Source organism: Rutidosis leptorrhynchoides, chromosome 11 (genome assembly GCF_046630445.1).
Source record: "Rutidosis leptorrhynchoides isolate AG116_Rl617_1_P2 chromosome 11, CSIRO_AGI_Rlap_v1, whole genome shotgun sequence".
NCBI classification, from domain to species: Eukaryota; Viridiplantae; Streptophyta; class Magnoliopsida; order Asterales; family Asteraceae; genus Rutidosis; species Rutidosis leptorrhynchoides.
The window spans coordinates 196,064,494-196,080,444 of record NC_092343.1 but is presented as its reverse complement, the minus strand read 5'-3'; positions in this window follow the sequence as shown (position 1 = coordinate 196,080,444).

The window sequence follows — 15,951 nt, the reverse complement described above, 5'->3', positions numbered from 1 at the left end:
AAGACACCACATTGTAAAGAAGTGGATGTCGCGTTGTTTAAGACACCACATGGTAAAGAAGTGGATGTCGCGTTGTTTAAGACACCACAATGTATTGGAGTGGATGTCGCGTTGTTTAAGACACCACCCATCGTATCGAATGGCATGTGGAATCGTCGCGTTGTTTAAGACGCCACATTGGAAAGGGTGAGTGAGTCGCGTTGTTTAAGACATCACCCGGGGGATTAGTGACTACGCGTTGATTAAGTAGCACTAACGGATGTTATGAACTCCAACGGTCTTGTATGTACCGTTTCCCTTGTTCGAATTGGTTAACCATGGTTGTATGAATTATGTATTGGCATATTTAATTATGAACTATATGCTATTGGTATTGCTAGCTAATGTGGATTTGCGGTTATTGGTATATGCACGATATGTTGCATGATTGTCGAATTGCTAATTCGTGTTTAATGTTGTATTGTCGTGATGTAGTTAACCCTCCGGGTGTAGTTATTGGCGTTGTTCACATTGACGTTGGTGAACTTACCTTATTGATGGTATTATTAGCTTGTTGCTTAGTGATCGTACGGTATACTTAGATTAGCTTGCCTTTAGGCTTGGACGCTCCGGTATGCGGTATTTGTTTATTTATGTGGCGTGTCCATTTTATGCATATATATGTATGTAGTATATTATCATTCACTAAGCGTTAGCTTACCCTCTCGTTGTTGACTCTTTTTTTTATAGATTGCATGCGGATTGGTGGCTCGGGTAAGCGCGAGGACTAGAAGACGTGCATAGTTGCTTTAGTGACTTACTTTTGGATCATTTAGGATTGGGTAGCGTATTCCCAATCGCCATGCTCGGCTTTGTTGTATTAAAAGTCTTTTGGTCAAATATTGTATTTCGGTACTTAAGGTGGTAAAATGGGTCGTTGTGGGACCCGCTTCGTAAACTCAATTTTATTAATTAAACGTGCTAGTTTTATATATATGAATTTATGGTTAAAAGCGTTTTGGCTAAAAATGTCGGGAACTAGTCAAACATTTTCGTTAAATTGACTTCCGGGGACAGCGGGCTGTCCAGGTGGTTTGGCGCGCCGCGCACCCACCTGGCGCGCCGCGCAAATGAACTGCACCAGAAATTTTTTTTTTGTGTTGTGAAATTTAACGGGAATTGTCGTGGTTTGGTTTGGGTTGTTACAGGATTACCAACACTGAACAATTAAAATGAATTAAAATATTGATTATAAGACATGAAATTAAAAAAAAAAAAACATTCTTCAAGTTTGCCACTTGATCTCATCTTAAACTTCATTTGTATCTTGACGATTACAAACTGCGTTCAAACCTTTCATGATTCTTGAAAACACCTCAATCGAGAGGATGAAACAACCGCACTTCATCTACGGAAGAAAAGATTGATGCTATTCATTTCCAAAGTAGCAAATTTTGTCACAGCTCCAGCAAGTCAACATCGACTTTTCGTTCGAAACAACCTTATTATAACTTTGACATATATGCGTGCTCTTTTATTGTTACCAGGGAACCTTTTATATTCTACCATATTACCAGCAGACATACCAGTAACCTCATTGCCCCTTGGTTTAAATCCTTCCGATAAATCACTACATTTATCTATTGAAGTCTCATCATATTCTCATCCGCATCTGGTAACGAGAATTGCCATACCAATTACCGGGAATCAGCAAATTTGTATTGTGAGCCTCGCAACATTTCCACATCAACAGTTATATGTAAACATATGACATTTATCTCTTAGAATTATGATCTTTCATCTGAAATCCTGAAAAGCACTCAGTCTACAAATCAAATACTCTGAATATCAAAAAAGCTGAATGAAGCAGCAGAAACCGTAGACAACCGTAAAAGACCTTAATCGTCGGAAGTTGATGATAAAGAATTGTAGGTTGGCAAAGCTCAGAAAAAGTTTGAAACTGAAAAACTGATTGAGCAAACTATGAAGGAAGCCGTGGATAAATCACAAAGAATAAGTTTAACTTCAAAGAATTTAAATGATTCAGTACCTACTGAAGTCATTAAGGAATACCTTGCTTTTGACTCCAAACTCTTGCGAACAAATTTTCTTCACCATCCTTCGATATTAGAAATTCTAAGATATTATCGTATCTTTCATTATAAATATCCTCCATACTTCTGAAGATATTTCATAACTATTCTTATCTGAAATCATTAATCTCTTCGCGCTATCAGTGTTACATCATATAGAAACTGTTAGTTTCTATATTCTATAAACTTTTAAGCTTAAAATATGAATGTTATTGAAGTAATGTTGGGAACTGATGCATGAGTTAGTATAATATAATGACACTTGATCAACGTGATTATATTAGAGTAAGTCATACTGAGTTTCTAATGGAACGTGATGATTCACAGATTATAACGTCATCATGTGTCATGTTACATAACTCTTTCATTATGATTAACTTCCGAACATATCAAGAAAATATATTCTTGATAGTTCTATTCTCAGTTATTCTGGTAATTTGACAAATCAAATCGTGCTATTACGTTCTTTCTTGTTTAGAACTTTAAACTGATTCGAAACTCCATACCTATGAATTCTGGACCGTTATTTGCGAAAAGAAAACCAAAGCATGAAGGTCCGAAATAGAAAGGGGATATAAGTCGTAGTAAATAAAAGAAAGCATTAACTGTGAATGACAAAGATTATAAAAGATATAAAGCCCAATAACAACACGAAGGTTTCAAACCGTGGATATTAATACGAATAGCAATATAAAGACACGGTAGAATTAAGAATAGTATCCCCCTAAGGTAATAGTAGAAGTAAACAGATTTTTCTGGTGGAAGATTGAAAAGAAGGATGACAGAAATGATAATTAGGGAAATATCAAGGATTAGAACTAAATTAAACATTTTTTACAATCTTTTAGATGTATGAACTAAGAAAGAAAGTATAGGAATGGTGAGAATAATGGAATGAAAGAACTTAAATTTATAGTGGAAATATCAGAAAGAGTAATCGAGGCAGATCACCGTATTTAATAATAGAGATCTTAATTTCCTTACTCGCCGAAGAATCAAATCTTTTAGATTTCGAAGATTTTATTTAAATTCCTTGAATTCTTAAATTCAACCAAGACAACATCAACAGTTAAAATGAAACTTCATTTATTCATTTCACTCTTTTATGATAACTTCATTCGTGCTCTTCGAATAATCGAATTATTTTAACTGTATTATTCAATAATGATAAAACTCTATTTATTAGCTCATATTCGTCAGGAAAACATATTTATTGTTAGCCATGACGACCTCACTCAAATTTCGGGATGAAATTTCTTTAACGGGTAGGTACTGTGATGACCCGGGAATTTCCGACCAAATTTAAACTTATTCTTTATATGAATTCGACACGATAAGCAAAGTCTGTAATGTTGAAGTCTCAAAAACTTAGAACAATGTTCATGTATACATTTGACCTTTGAATTATTTATATGGATTTATTTTAACCTTTGACCATTCTCGTCGATTCACGAACAATTATTTGTAAGTAAGTGGGGGTATATATATATATATATATATATATATATATATATATATATATATATATATATATATATATATATATAAACATTTAATATTAGATAACTAATAATATATAGTATTAGTATATGTAATTACAAGTTAAAATATAACTATTATATTAGTATTGTTACTTTTACTTTTCTTATTAAGATGAATATTAATATTAATATTAATATCAATATTGTCAATATTATTATATATATTATATAAATGTAGAAATTTGATACATATAATATGTATATCCGGATTACTGCTAGTATTATTATTTTGAATATATAAATACAAGATTGGAAATTTTGATTTATAAATGGTTATATTATAATTATCACTAATGTTATTATGATTAGTATTATTATTAATATCAATGATAATAGTATTCTTATCATTTTTATTTTTATTTTATTTCTATTATTATTAGCATCATTTTTTATTTATTTATTATTAATACTAGCAACATTATATTCCTAATATTATTAGAATTCTTATTAAAAAAATTACTCACAGAATTATATTAATAACTAATATTATGAAATTTAATAAAATAGATATACATAAACATATATATATACATATAAATACACTTATATAAAAATACAGCTACATTAATAAATGTTTAAATAGATATAAAGGAAAATCCAGTTAATTATAGATATTCATATATAAATACGAATACAATACAGATAAATATATTCTGTTAGAGATCACATCAGCTTTACTTGTTTTTCTTCTTCTACTGCTCGATAATCTTGTTTCTGTCTCTAAGATTATTACCAATCGATTTCAACTTCACAGAAACAACCAAAATCTGTTGCACGTCCCAATCTGCTTTACATTTTTTATTTTCTTCGTACGTCCTGAATGATTCTCCTTGTCGACCCTTTAAGCCATAGAGGAAACGAGTTACATAATGATATGAAAGAGTTAGTCATTTATCCATCCCCATTATCTTACACCATGGAATCATTTTCTCTCTAAATATATAAACACCTACACATACATACTAGATATATATACAGTTACATACCTTCGGGTTACTGCCATCACAATCGATCACCTTCGATTCATCTTGATTATCCTCATGAGTCAAAACATCACCCATCACTCACCCTACGGCAACCCTCACTACACCACCCTTCTCTATTAATTTCATTATCTTCTTCGTGAACCTCAAAAACCACACCAACACTAACTACTTTTCTCGAATTTGGATCAACTCACGTAAACAATCATCACTACACCATCGTGTTATATTCCATGAATCAAACCGACCCTCACCACCATCATAATTGTTGTTGACGTGTGACTACTATATTTTTTTCTGTCCAAACCCAAACACCCTCGAACATTTTTTTATGCTACCATAATATAAACCAAGGACTCAAGCCACCACCTTCAATCATCAAACCATCACCAAGGAAATCTCTTGTTCAATCGCAAAAGAACATCTAAACTGAAATATATTTTTTTTTTGTTTTCTACTAACTGCGAAAACTCCTAGTTTATGAACATATTTAAAGTGGTGATAGTTATAATAATAAACTCCATGATTTTATCTTCCATGATGGCCGACACAAGGTGAGCACAAACTTCATGCGTATAATTTTTTTTCTCTTTTGATAATGTTGAATGGAAAGTTACAAGCAACGAAGCCCACTTCTTTACTTTCTGCCGACTTAATTCGTTTGAAAAGCTGAGTATAGATTGATTGGGCTTGAGTAATTATTTGGACTACTGCATTCCCTTAAACCTCACTACCGATCCATAATTCTATTTGCCATTGGGCTGAATCGAGTCCTTTTTGAACTAGGCAATTTGGGCCGTGAACAAAACAAGTCTGCACTATATTTTTTTTTCTTTCCTGCTGCCTACTCACTTCGGAACATGGTGACCTGAAAAGAATTGATATGGGTATTGTGAATGTTGATGGTGTTTAAGAAATTAAGGGAGATAATGCACAAAATAATAATAAAGTGATAAAAGATATGGTGAAAGATATGATAATCGTGATATACGATTATGATTGATGATGATGGCGAGGATGAGTGAAAACGTTGATGATGATACGGATGATATTATGATGATCTGTTGATTAAGATGATAATTATGATTACTTAAGTTTTAGTCGAGTTAAATGGTGAAGAGGAAGAAGAAAGGGGAACCGAAATGGGAGGTTAAATATAAATAAAGTCTGTATAATACAGAAAAACAGAAATGGCAAATTGGCTTGAGGTGTTACGGTTTAGCGAGAGGTCACGGGTTCGAGTCCTGTCTGGGGCATTCTTTTTATGAAAGCCTTTTAGAAAGGGGTATACTCTCTAATCTTTTTTTTTATAATTATTATTATTATTATTATTGTCATATTTATTATTTTTATTAATACACTTATTATTATTGTTGTTAATGATTGTTATTATTATTAGTACAAGTCTTATAATTATGATTATTATTATCACTAAAATAAGTATTAGCTACCATTTATTATTATTATTAACATAATTATAATTACAAATATGATTATTATTATTATTACTATTATTATTATCGTTATCATTTTTATCAAAAATATCATTAATACTAAGGATTTTCATTTTCATTAAAGTTATCTTTATTACTAAAATTATCAATTAAGATTATTATTATTATCAATATTAGTATTATTATTATTATCATTATTATTATTATTATTTTCATATTAACAATATTATTATTACAAAATAAATATATAAGGTATATATAATTTAAGATATATATATATATATATATATATATATATATATATATATATATATATATAAATATATATATATATATAAATTTATTCGATTATAATTATGTGTGTTAATATATATAAATAAATGATATAGGTTCGTGAATCCGAGGCCAACCTTATACTTGTTCAATGATATTATATGTATTTTTACTACAAAATACATTAGGTGAGTTTCATTTGCTCCCTTTTACTCTTTACATTTTTTGGGACTGAGAATACATGCGCTGTTTTTACAACTGCTTTATTAATGTTTTTGAAATATATTTTGAACTGAGAATACATGAAATGCTTTTATAAATGTTTGACGAGATAGATACAAGCAAAACATTCCTCGAATGAATTATTATGTAGACAGAAGTTCTGTTGATTATTATTGAATTATGTGGACATGATAATTGCCACCATTGAATTATGTGGACATGATAATTGCCACCATTGAATTATGTGGACAGGATAATTGCCACCATTTAATTATGTGGACATGATAATTGCCACCAATTGATATGAATGTTATGTATCGAGAGAATGATTTTTATACACAAGTTATGTGTATTAGTTTTTGTGCACGAAATATGTGTACGGTTACTTTGACTTATGAAAATGGTTTCGTACACAAGAAAGATATACTGTATTTAAAAGATTTAGCATGTACATTACAGGTGGGTATAGGATTCGGGCCTATTTGTACCATGCAGCATTTAAATTTTGTGGTCTATCAAAATGATGAATTTTTTTGTTTTATGATAAACTTATGAACTCACCAACCTTTTGGTTAACACTTGAAAGCATGTTTATTCTCAAGTATGAAAGAAACATTCCGCTGTGCATTTGCTCATTTTAAAGACAGTATTTGGATTCGATCATCACAATGGAACCAGTTGTTGGTGACTTCGTCCAGATGGATTAGGACGGGTCTTCGCACAATAGGCATACTAGGTCATTCATGTGTCAATTCCTAAGTTCCGTGTCCTTAAAACGCATTAAATGCCTCTCGGGAATTTCGGCCATACCGAGTTCATAGAATCTTCAGATACAGTATAACCAGGGGTCTTAATCCTATGAAGTAGCTAATTTCATATAGGTGGACAAGTCCTGATCACAACCTAGGTTGGTCAATCCTTAAGATGCTAGCATACAACTCTATCAGACTTCCTAGTTCAATATTACGACAGTAATCGTACTAAATTAACATAATTACGCTAACCTAAACGTCTATCATGGCAACATACATATTAATTAACCTATCAAGGTAATATCGAAATGCATTATTAAACATAAAAAGTAAGAACACATGTTTAATACAAAAGACAAGCGTTTCGGATACAAACCTGAAAAGGCAGAAGAAATCTATCCAAGATCGCAGGGACTCGCCGGGATATCCTCCGGAAAATAAAAGCTAAGCTACCTACTACTAAAAATTAACTAAAAGCTTGAAAATATAAAATGAATTAAAAATTGCGTGTGTGTTGAAATGGATGAAGAAAGCCCTTTAAATAGACTTGGATTTTGCCTGCAAACGGCTGGCAGGCCGTTTGGCAAGTCGTTTGGCAGGCCGTTTGTAGGGGGTGTTTGGCAACTCAAGCCGTTTATAGGGTCCGTTTATCCTGGCCGTTTGGTAGGCCATTTGTGAGCCAGGCAGGCCGTTTGGCAATCCGTTTGGCAAGCCTGGTCAGCTGATTTTCACTGGATCGTAACTTGATTTCTTGTCTTTCACCGTTTTAGCCTTTGTAATTACTTGATCTACAAAATCAACCGAAAAAGCGATAATTTTGCCGACAAAGTTCGAATCTTTATTGTTCTAGGGCTTAATATTGGGGATAAAAATGTGACTTTTTAACCGATAACAAATACCCCACACTTAGCTCTGCTTGTCCTCAAGCAAAAAGCGGAAATATAAGGTACTTTCTAATAGATTCTCCCTTGCCCTCCCGTGGATCTTTTTATTATGCCTTCATCAGAAATCGTCACATCTTTCGAAAGTATTAGAAAAAGTTTCAAGCTTCGATGATTTGGTCGCTAGATTTCAATTGCGTTCGTAGTGAAAAAGGCGTACTTTTCAACTCTCAGATGTAGAGTATACATGATCAGGCTCCTCACTAGTGGATCACTCAAATCACTCAAGTGTTTAGCGAGTCCTAATCTAATTGTATTGTCGCTCAGAAGCCAGTCGTGTAACAGTTCTCATCATAGGCTTGGTAGAGCATCGATATCTCCACCGGTTAAGTAAGGACGGCACTGATCTTCTTCTTAGGCATTCTTTCAAGAGGAAGACGGGTTGTAGGGTTTGTTTGGGAAATTGTTATGGATTGTTGAAAGGTATCCAGATCTTTTGATTTTGAGAGAATTGATAGACTTTGATTCTTCAGAGTATCCATTTTTGGATAGAGAACGGCTTGGAATCCGTAAAAAAAAAGTTTCTTTGGAAGAGGCAGAATTTGCTAAGACTTTGTCTAGAATTTTCTTTGGCTCCTCCGGTACCCTTCTTGGGGCAACTTCTCGGGTTTTCTTTGTCTTTATTTCTAGAGACTTTGCTCTTTCATCAAAAATAAATATATATATATATATATATATATATATATATATATATATATATATATATATATATATATATATATATATATATATATATATATATATATATATTTAGGCATACCCTTTCTTCATAACTTTTGTCTTTCATTCCTGGTGCCAAGAGAGAAAGTGATAATTCACTGAAAATAGTTCTTTAACCTATCAAAAACAATCAGGGGTTCAGAATCTTTTAGCAAGTGCTTTTGAAGTGAATTTGATCGATCTATCTCTTCATTAATCTCTGGATCTTTTGATAAATGGAAAGGGGAATGAAGGTGTATTTTTGGGAGTGAATTTGGGGTGAATATTTATGATTCATCAACTCTTTATGTGAGTTGGTCGGTTTAAATTGCGTGGAGTGAAAATGCAAACGGATGGCTTTTTATCTTCTCTATTCAAAATGATTTCGGAAGGAGTATCGCACCTGCACCACGTATGGCGCTTACTAACCATTGTTCTTGATCATGCGTAGCCTTTTACATATTTTCTTAAAAGAAATCTTTTGACACAAAACATCAGTTTCAGCTTAATCGTTCCGTTCTAATGAATGTTCTGAAAACCGATTTCTAGCAATTTTATTGGATCTTTTGGGCAAAACAAGGTAAGAATTTTTCGAAATCACACAATATCCATTTCTTAATTACTTTTTAGACAAAAGAATTTTTCAAACATGGCGTTTTACGGTTACTTGTCCTTTAAAACTTTACCCAATACCCCACACTTAGAACAACATTGTCCCTAATGTTCTCTGAAAAAGAATATTTTAGTACTTTATAAATTAAGGACATTGTCTTCTAAAATTTCCAAGTTGGTTGAGGGGGTGACCCCACACTTAGAGATTTTAGTGCATAATAATTGCATAGGTTTGAGGAAGGATTACTTCCCTATGGTCATGTTACTTTCCTAGTGCTGGGCCTTCCTACGGTCGGTCTCCTAATTGCTGGAAAGGACCAGTCTCTTTTGATAAAATCTCTGCATGAAGAACAAAAAGAGAAATGCAGCATTTCCACTATATATAACCTTTTCAGTACAATTCTTCAAAGAGATAAAGCTAAAAGTAAATAAAGTAAAGTAGTCTATGTAATACTATCCTGGTCAATGTGCTGAGTCGTGTCTGCGAAGTATCCATGAAGTTCGAAGGGATCATCATCATCCTCTAGTCTCGGTAAATACTCAAGTGGTTGCCCTTCATCCAACTCAGGGCCTAATAGTGAATCTAGACAAAGGTCTGACGGAAACTCCAGGTGTGATAGGCTTGGGAAAGGCTCCTCATCAGGGATGTTTCCGGTAATCTCAAATGCCTGGGCCGTCGATGGCTCAACTGATATGGGAATCGTGACTAGGTGACAACCCTCAAGTAGCTCAGTGACTGGGACTGCCTCGGTGACTAGAGCAGGTGAAACGGCTAAGACAGGCGGCTTGATGGGAGTAGGAGTAGCATGTGCTAGGATGGTAGCTGAAGCGTCAGAGTGAACTGAGATCGGTGTGGAACGCCTGAGGGTAGCTTGTCGTGTCAGCTGAACATGGCGCGCTAGCCTGAATGACGGCAGGCCCAGAGTACTGTGCGGCATCCCCTCGCGCTGAAGGTATGCTCTAAGAGCTCGATACAGCCTCTGCTGGTCTCTGAGTAATGCCCATGTAACATCTGGGTCATTCAAGGTAGCTCCATAGTGTATCACCGTCTGTGGCTCATGTGTCTCTAGTGACTATGTGTGCTCAGCAAGTCTCCTAGCTAAACGTCTAGATCGTCAAACAAGAGGAGCTGGCGGTGCTATACCAATATCCTCCTCGACACTCTCCAATATCAATCGCCTTGGGCTAATTTCCCCGTTGATGGCCTGTTCTGATCATCACTACTTCCTGATGAGTAAACTCTAGGAGCCCTCCTCCTACGAACTGGGATGTAAACTGACGCTCCTGAACTTGGCATGTTGCCTGAACACATTCAACAAACTTGTAAGTACTAAGCACAAGTATGATACTTAGTTGTTAGTACACAGAGATAATATTTTTATAGACTGAAAATAAAGAAAATAAAAAAAATAAAAGCAAGGGGTGCCTCCCAAGAGCACTTTGTTTATCAAGTCATTACAGCTCGACTTTTCTTTGCCAGATCTTCATAATGGATCAAAGGAGAAGAGGTGCTCCTCCTTATTGTGGTCTTCTAGATAAGCTTTTAGTCGATGGTCGTTGACTTTGAAGTTGCCGGTAGGTCCTTCTAATTTCATGGCTCCGTGTGGAAAAGCATGTACAACTTTGTATGGCCCACTCCATCTTGATCTGAATTTTACAGTGAACATCTTGAATCGAGAATTAAAGAGCAGAACTTTATCTCCAGGAGCGAACTTTGTAGGAATTAATTTTGCATCATGTGTCACCTTCCTTCGTTCCTTGTAGATGCATGACGTTTCGTATGCTTGGTCTCTTAATTCAGTGAGTTCATTCATCTGCATCTTCTGATGCATAGTGGTAACTTAGGGATCGAGGTTGCAGGTCTTTAGCGCCCAGAGAGATTTATATTCGAGTTCCAGTGGAAGGTGACATGTTTTTCCATAGATCATGCGGTAGGGTGTAGTCCCTAGATGATTCTTGTAAGCAGTCCGGAATGCCCACAGAGCATCGTCTAGTTTCTTGAATCATTTATTTCTATGATGGCCGACAGTGTGTTCTAGGATTCTCTTGAGTGCTCTGTTGGTGACCTCTGCTTGTCCGTTAGTCTGCGCATGGTAGACAGTGGACATTTTATGGGTAACTCCGTATTGTTGCATCACCTTCATAAATTGAGTATTGCAGAAGTGTGTGCCTCTATCACTTATTATAGCGCGAGGAGCTCCAAATTGGCAGAAGAGTCTCTTCAGGAAGTTGGAGATGACCTTGGCATCATTAGTTGGAAATGCTTGGGCTTCGACCCATCTGGAGACCTAATCTACTACTACAAGGACATATTCTTTCCCATTAGACTTTGGGAATGGCCCCATGAAGTCTAATCCCCATATATCGAAGATCTCGCAAGCTTGGATATTAGTCCGAGGCATCTCATTCTTCATAGAGATGATACCTTGCCTTTGGCATGTGTCGCAACGCATTACAAGCTCTTGTGCATCTCAGAATATTGACGGCCAATAAAATCCTGATTTGTAGACTTTTCTTGCAGTTAAGTTTGCTCCATGATGACCTCCAGTTGGTCCGTGGTGACATTGGTGAAGAATCCATGCTGCTTGTTTTTCATCTACGCACCTCGTGATTATTTGATTAGGGCAAATTCTAAACAGGTAAGGGTCTTCCCAGTAGTAGTACTTGGCATCCCTGAAGAACTTCCTTCTTCGGGAAGTGCTCATTCCCTTCTGTACTACTCCGGCAACTAGGTAGTTGGCCATGTCGGCATACCAAGGAGTATCAGTGAATTGTGATCCTATGTGAGCTTGTCCTAAACTCATAAGCTGTTCTTCCAGAAATTTATCTCTGATATCTTGTTCAGCAAGTTGTTCCATCGTTGGGTTCTCCAAACGACTAAGATGGTATGCTGCAACGTTCTCTGCTCCTTTCTTATCTTTAATTTCAATGCAAATTTCCGAAGGAGTAAGATCCATCGTAGGAGTCTTGGTTTAGCGTCTTGCTTAGTGAATAGATACTTAAGGGCTGAATGATCTGTATAAATCGTAGTTTTGGACAGGATGAGATAGGAACAGAATTTTTTAAAGGCGAATACTACAGCTAGCAGCTCCTTTTCTGTGGTAGTGTAATTCTCCTGAGCTCAGGTTATGGTTTTACTGGCGTAATAGATTGGATGAAAGTGCTTATCTGTCCGTTTTCTGAGTACAGATCTAACTGCGAAGTCACTTACATCACACATGATTCGAATGGTAAACTCCAATCAGAAGCTATCATGATGGGCACATGTGTTAGCTGTTCTTTCAGATAGTTGAATGCTTTAATACATTCTTCATCGAAGACAAATGGAACTTCCTTTCCTAGGAGATGAGTGAGAGGTCGTGTGACCTTTGAGAAATCTTTAATGAAGCGTCGGTAAAAACTGGCGTGTCCAAGGAAACTCCTTACCGCTTTTACTGTGGTAGGTTCTGGAAGTTTGGTTATGGTCTCAATCTTAGCCTTATCAACTTCTATTCCTGCTTTTGAAATCTTATGTCCTAAAACTATCCCTTCTTTAACCATGAAGTGACATTTTTCCCAATTCAGAACTAAATTTGAATCTTCACACCGGGTGAGCATCTTGTCAAGGTTAGAAATGCACGAATCAAATGTACTACCAAAGACTGAGAAGTCGTCCATGAAGACTTCCATACAACATTCAATCATGCCGTGGAATATTGCTACCATGCATCGTTGGAAGGTAGCCGGTGCATTGCATAACCCAAAGGGCATGCATCGATTGGTAAATGTTCCATAAGGACAGGTGAAGGTTGTCTTCTGTTGGTCCTTTGGATCAAGGGGAATCTGAAAGTAGCCAGAAAAACCGTCAAGGAAACAATAGTATTCGTTTCCTGATAGACATACCAACATTTGATCGATGAAAGGTAATGGAAAATGATCTTTTCAGGTTGCATCGTTTAGTTTACGATAACTATGCAAACCCTCCAACCAGTAACCTCCCGTGTCGGAATAAGCTCATTATTCTCATTTTGAATTAAAGTTGTCCCTCCCTTTTTGGGTACCACTTGAACATGACTAACCCGTGGTGAATCGGAAATGGAATAGGTCAGACTGGCGTTCAGAAGTTTGATTACTTCTTTCTTGATGACTTCTTGAATCATAGGGTTGACCCTTCTTTGCCTCTAAACTGATGGTTTGAAATCATCTTCCATGAAGATCTTGTGGGTGCAATAGTTGGGGCTGATTCCTTTTATGTCGGAGATCTTCCAAGTAATTGCCTTCTTATGTGATTTCAAAACTTGAATCAATTTTTCCTTCTCTTGTGGCATAAGGTCTTTCGAGATGATTACGGGGAGTTGCGATTATCCTTCTAAGAATGCATACTCTAGATTGTCGGGTAACTTCTTTAATTGCAATGCCGGAGGTTCCTCGATAGATGGCTTCATCCTAGCTATCTCCTTTTGGTCTAACAAGTCATACTTCTCCTGGAATTCTGATTCTTCAGTAGCGGTCACTGATGCTATTTGTTCTTCGTTTTTGGAAATTATCCTTCTTAATGCTTCCTCTTCAGAAACGTCTTCCTTAGTTTTGAAGGTTGGTTCAGGAATTTCCACACAGTCCACTTTTGACTGGGGTTCCTGATATACCGGAATGAAATCTGTTTCTTCATTAGGCTTCTCCTTAACAGAGGTAGGGGAATGCCTTATCCTAGCGGTGCTATCCGGATAGTTTTGCCAAGAAAATTACTTTCGGAGAGGGGACATTTGTGTTGACTAAGGTTTATGGTGGAATGGATGTTGAGATTTCCTTCAGAAGGTGTAAAGAACGGATCCTTAGAAATTTGATCTTGACTACATATAGCCATGGTTTCTTCCAGGTATTCGTTGACGAGTTCTTGAAAAGAATCAGAGAGATTTACATCTTCTTCGCGAGGATGGTTCAAGAGACGATCAACATTGAATGTGATTTCTTCTCCTTCAACCCTTAGTTTCAATGATTTCTCGTGCACATCAATTACGAACTTGGAAATATTCAGGAATGCTCTCCCAAGAATGAGTGGGACCTTCGTGTCTTCCTCAATATCCATAATGACGAAATCAACGGGAAATGCGAACTTATCCACTCTAACTAGGACATCTTCTGCTATTCCTCGAGGAATCTTAACTGATCTGTTCGTGAGTTGGATAGTCATTCTGGTACGCCTTAAATCATTTAATCCTAGCTTTTTAAATAACGAATAGGGCATTAGGTTTACACTGGCTCCTAAGTCTGCTAATGCATTGATAATTTGGACATCTAGCAGGTAGCACGGTACCGTAAATCTTCCTGTATCTCCTAAATTAGGGGGAATTCCATGTTGTAACACTAATGAGCATTCTTCACTTAAGGGCAAGCTGACAATCTCTCTTAATCTCTCTTTGTTCGAAAGCAGTTCTTTGAAAAATTTAGCGCAGTTTGGCATTTCTACTAAAGCATCTACTAGGCGTATATTCAAATGCAAATTCTTGATAATATCCTAATACTTAGCGAATTACGCTTCTTGTTTTTCCTTCCTAAGCCTACCTGGGAATGGTATTCAGGCGCACGTAATAAATTCCGGGGTCTTAGGAGAGATAGGTTCTGGTGGAATGACAACTGGGTCAATTGACACAGGTTCCTTATCGGAAAAATCTGGTATGGGAATATTGGCAGTTGTTTCTCTTCCTCCTATAGTGATTACTAGGGCATCAAACTTACAACACTCTATATCAACTTTAGTTGTTAAACGTTTAAGCGTAAGCTGAAAATTGGTGATTAATTCTTCAAAAGTTTTTATCAAAGTGTAGAACTTATTTTGACATTCTATGACTTGAAGGTTTATCATGTATTGCTTTTTCATAAATTCAACTAAAATTTTCTTAGAGTGGAGAGTAAGTTTGTGTAACGGGAAGATTACATTATGGTCCGAGCTATTTTGCTGTTTATGTGCCCATCTAGGGTAAGGATACCTTAGATTGGTTCTAGTAGCATCGGAGTTTTTAGGAATTGGTAAACTTTGAAAAGTGAGGATGAGATCTTGTAACCTGGTTTCCAGCATTTTTACCATATGAGCGAAGACGTCATCCTTCTCAGCAGCTTCATTGTTCCAGTTTTCCTGTTATGCAAGTATTGTATCCAAGAGATTCCATGCTTCGTCTGCTGTTCGGGACATAAAATTACCTTGCAAGGCCATGTCTAGGAGAGACTTATCATCCTTGGTCAAACCATTGTAAAGCATACAGATTATGTCTATCCGACTTAACGAATGATTCGGACATCTTTTAAGCATCATCTTTATTCTATTCCGTGCTAGACACAATGACTCGTTTTCTTTTTGAGAAAAGTTTGTGATGTCATTTCTTAAACAGGTTTGTAGGGAGGGTGCATAAAATTTGTTTAGAAATT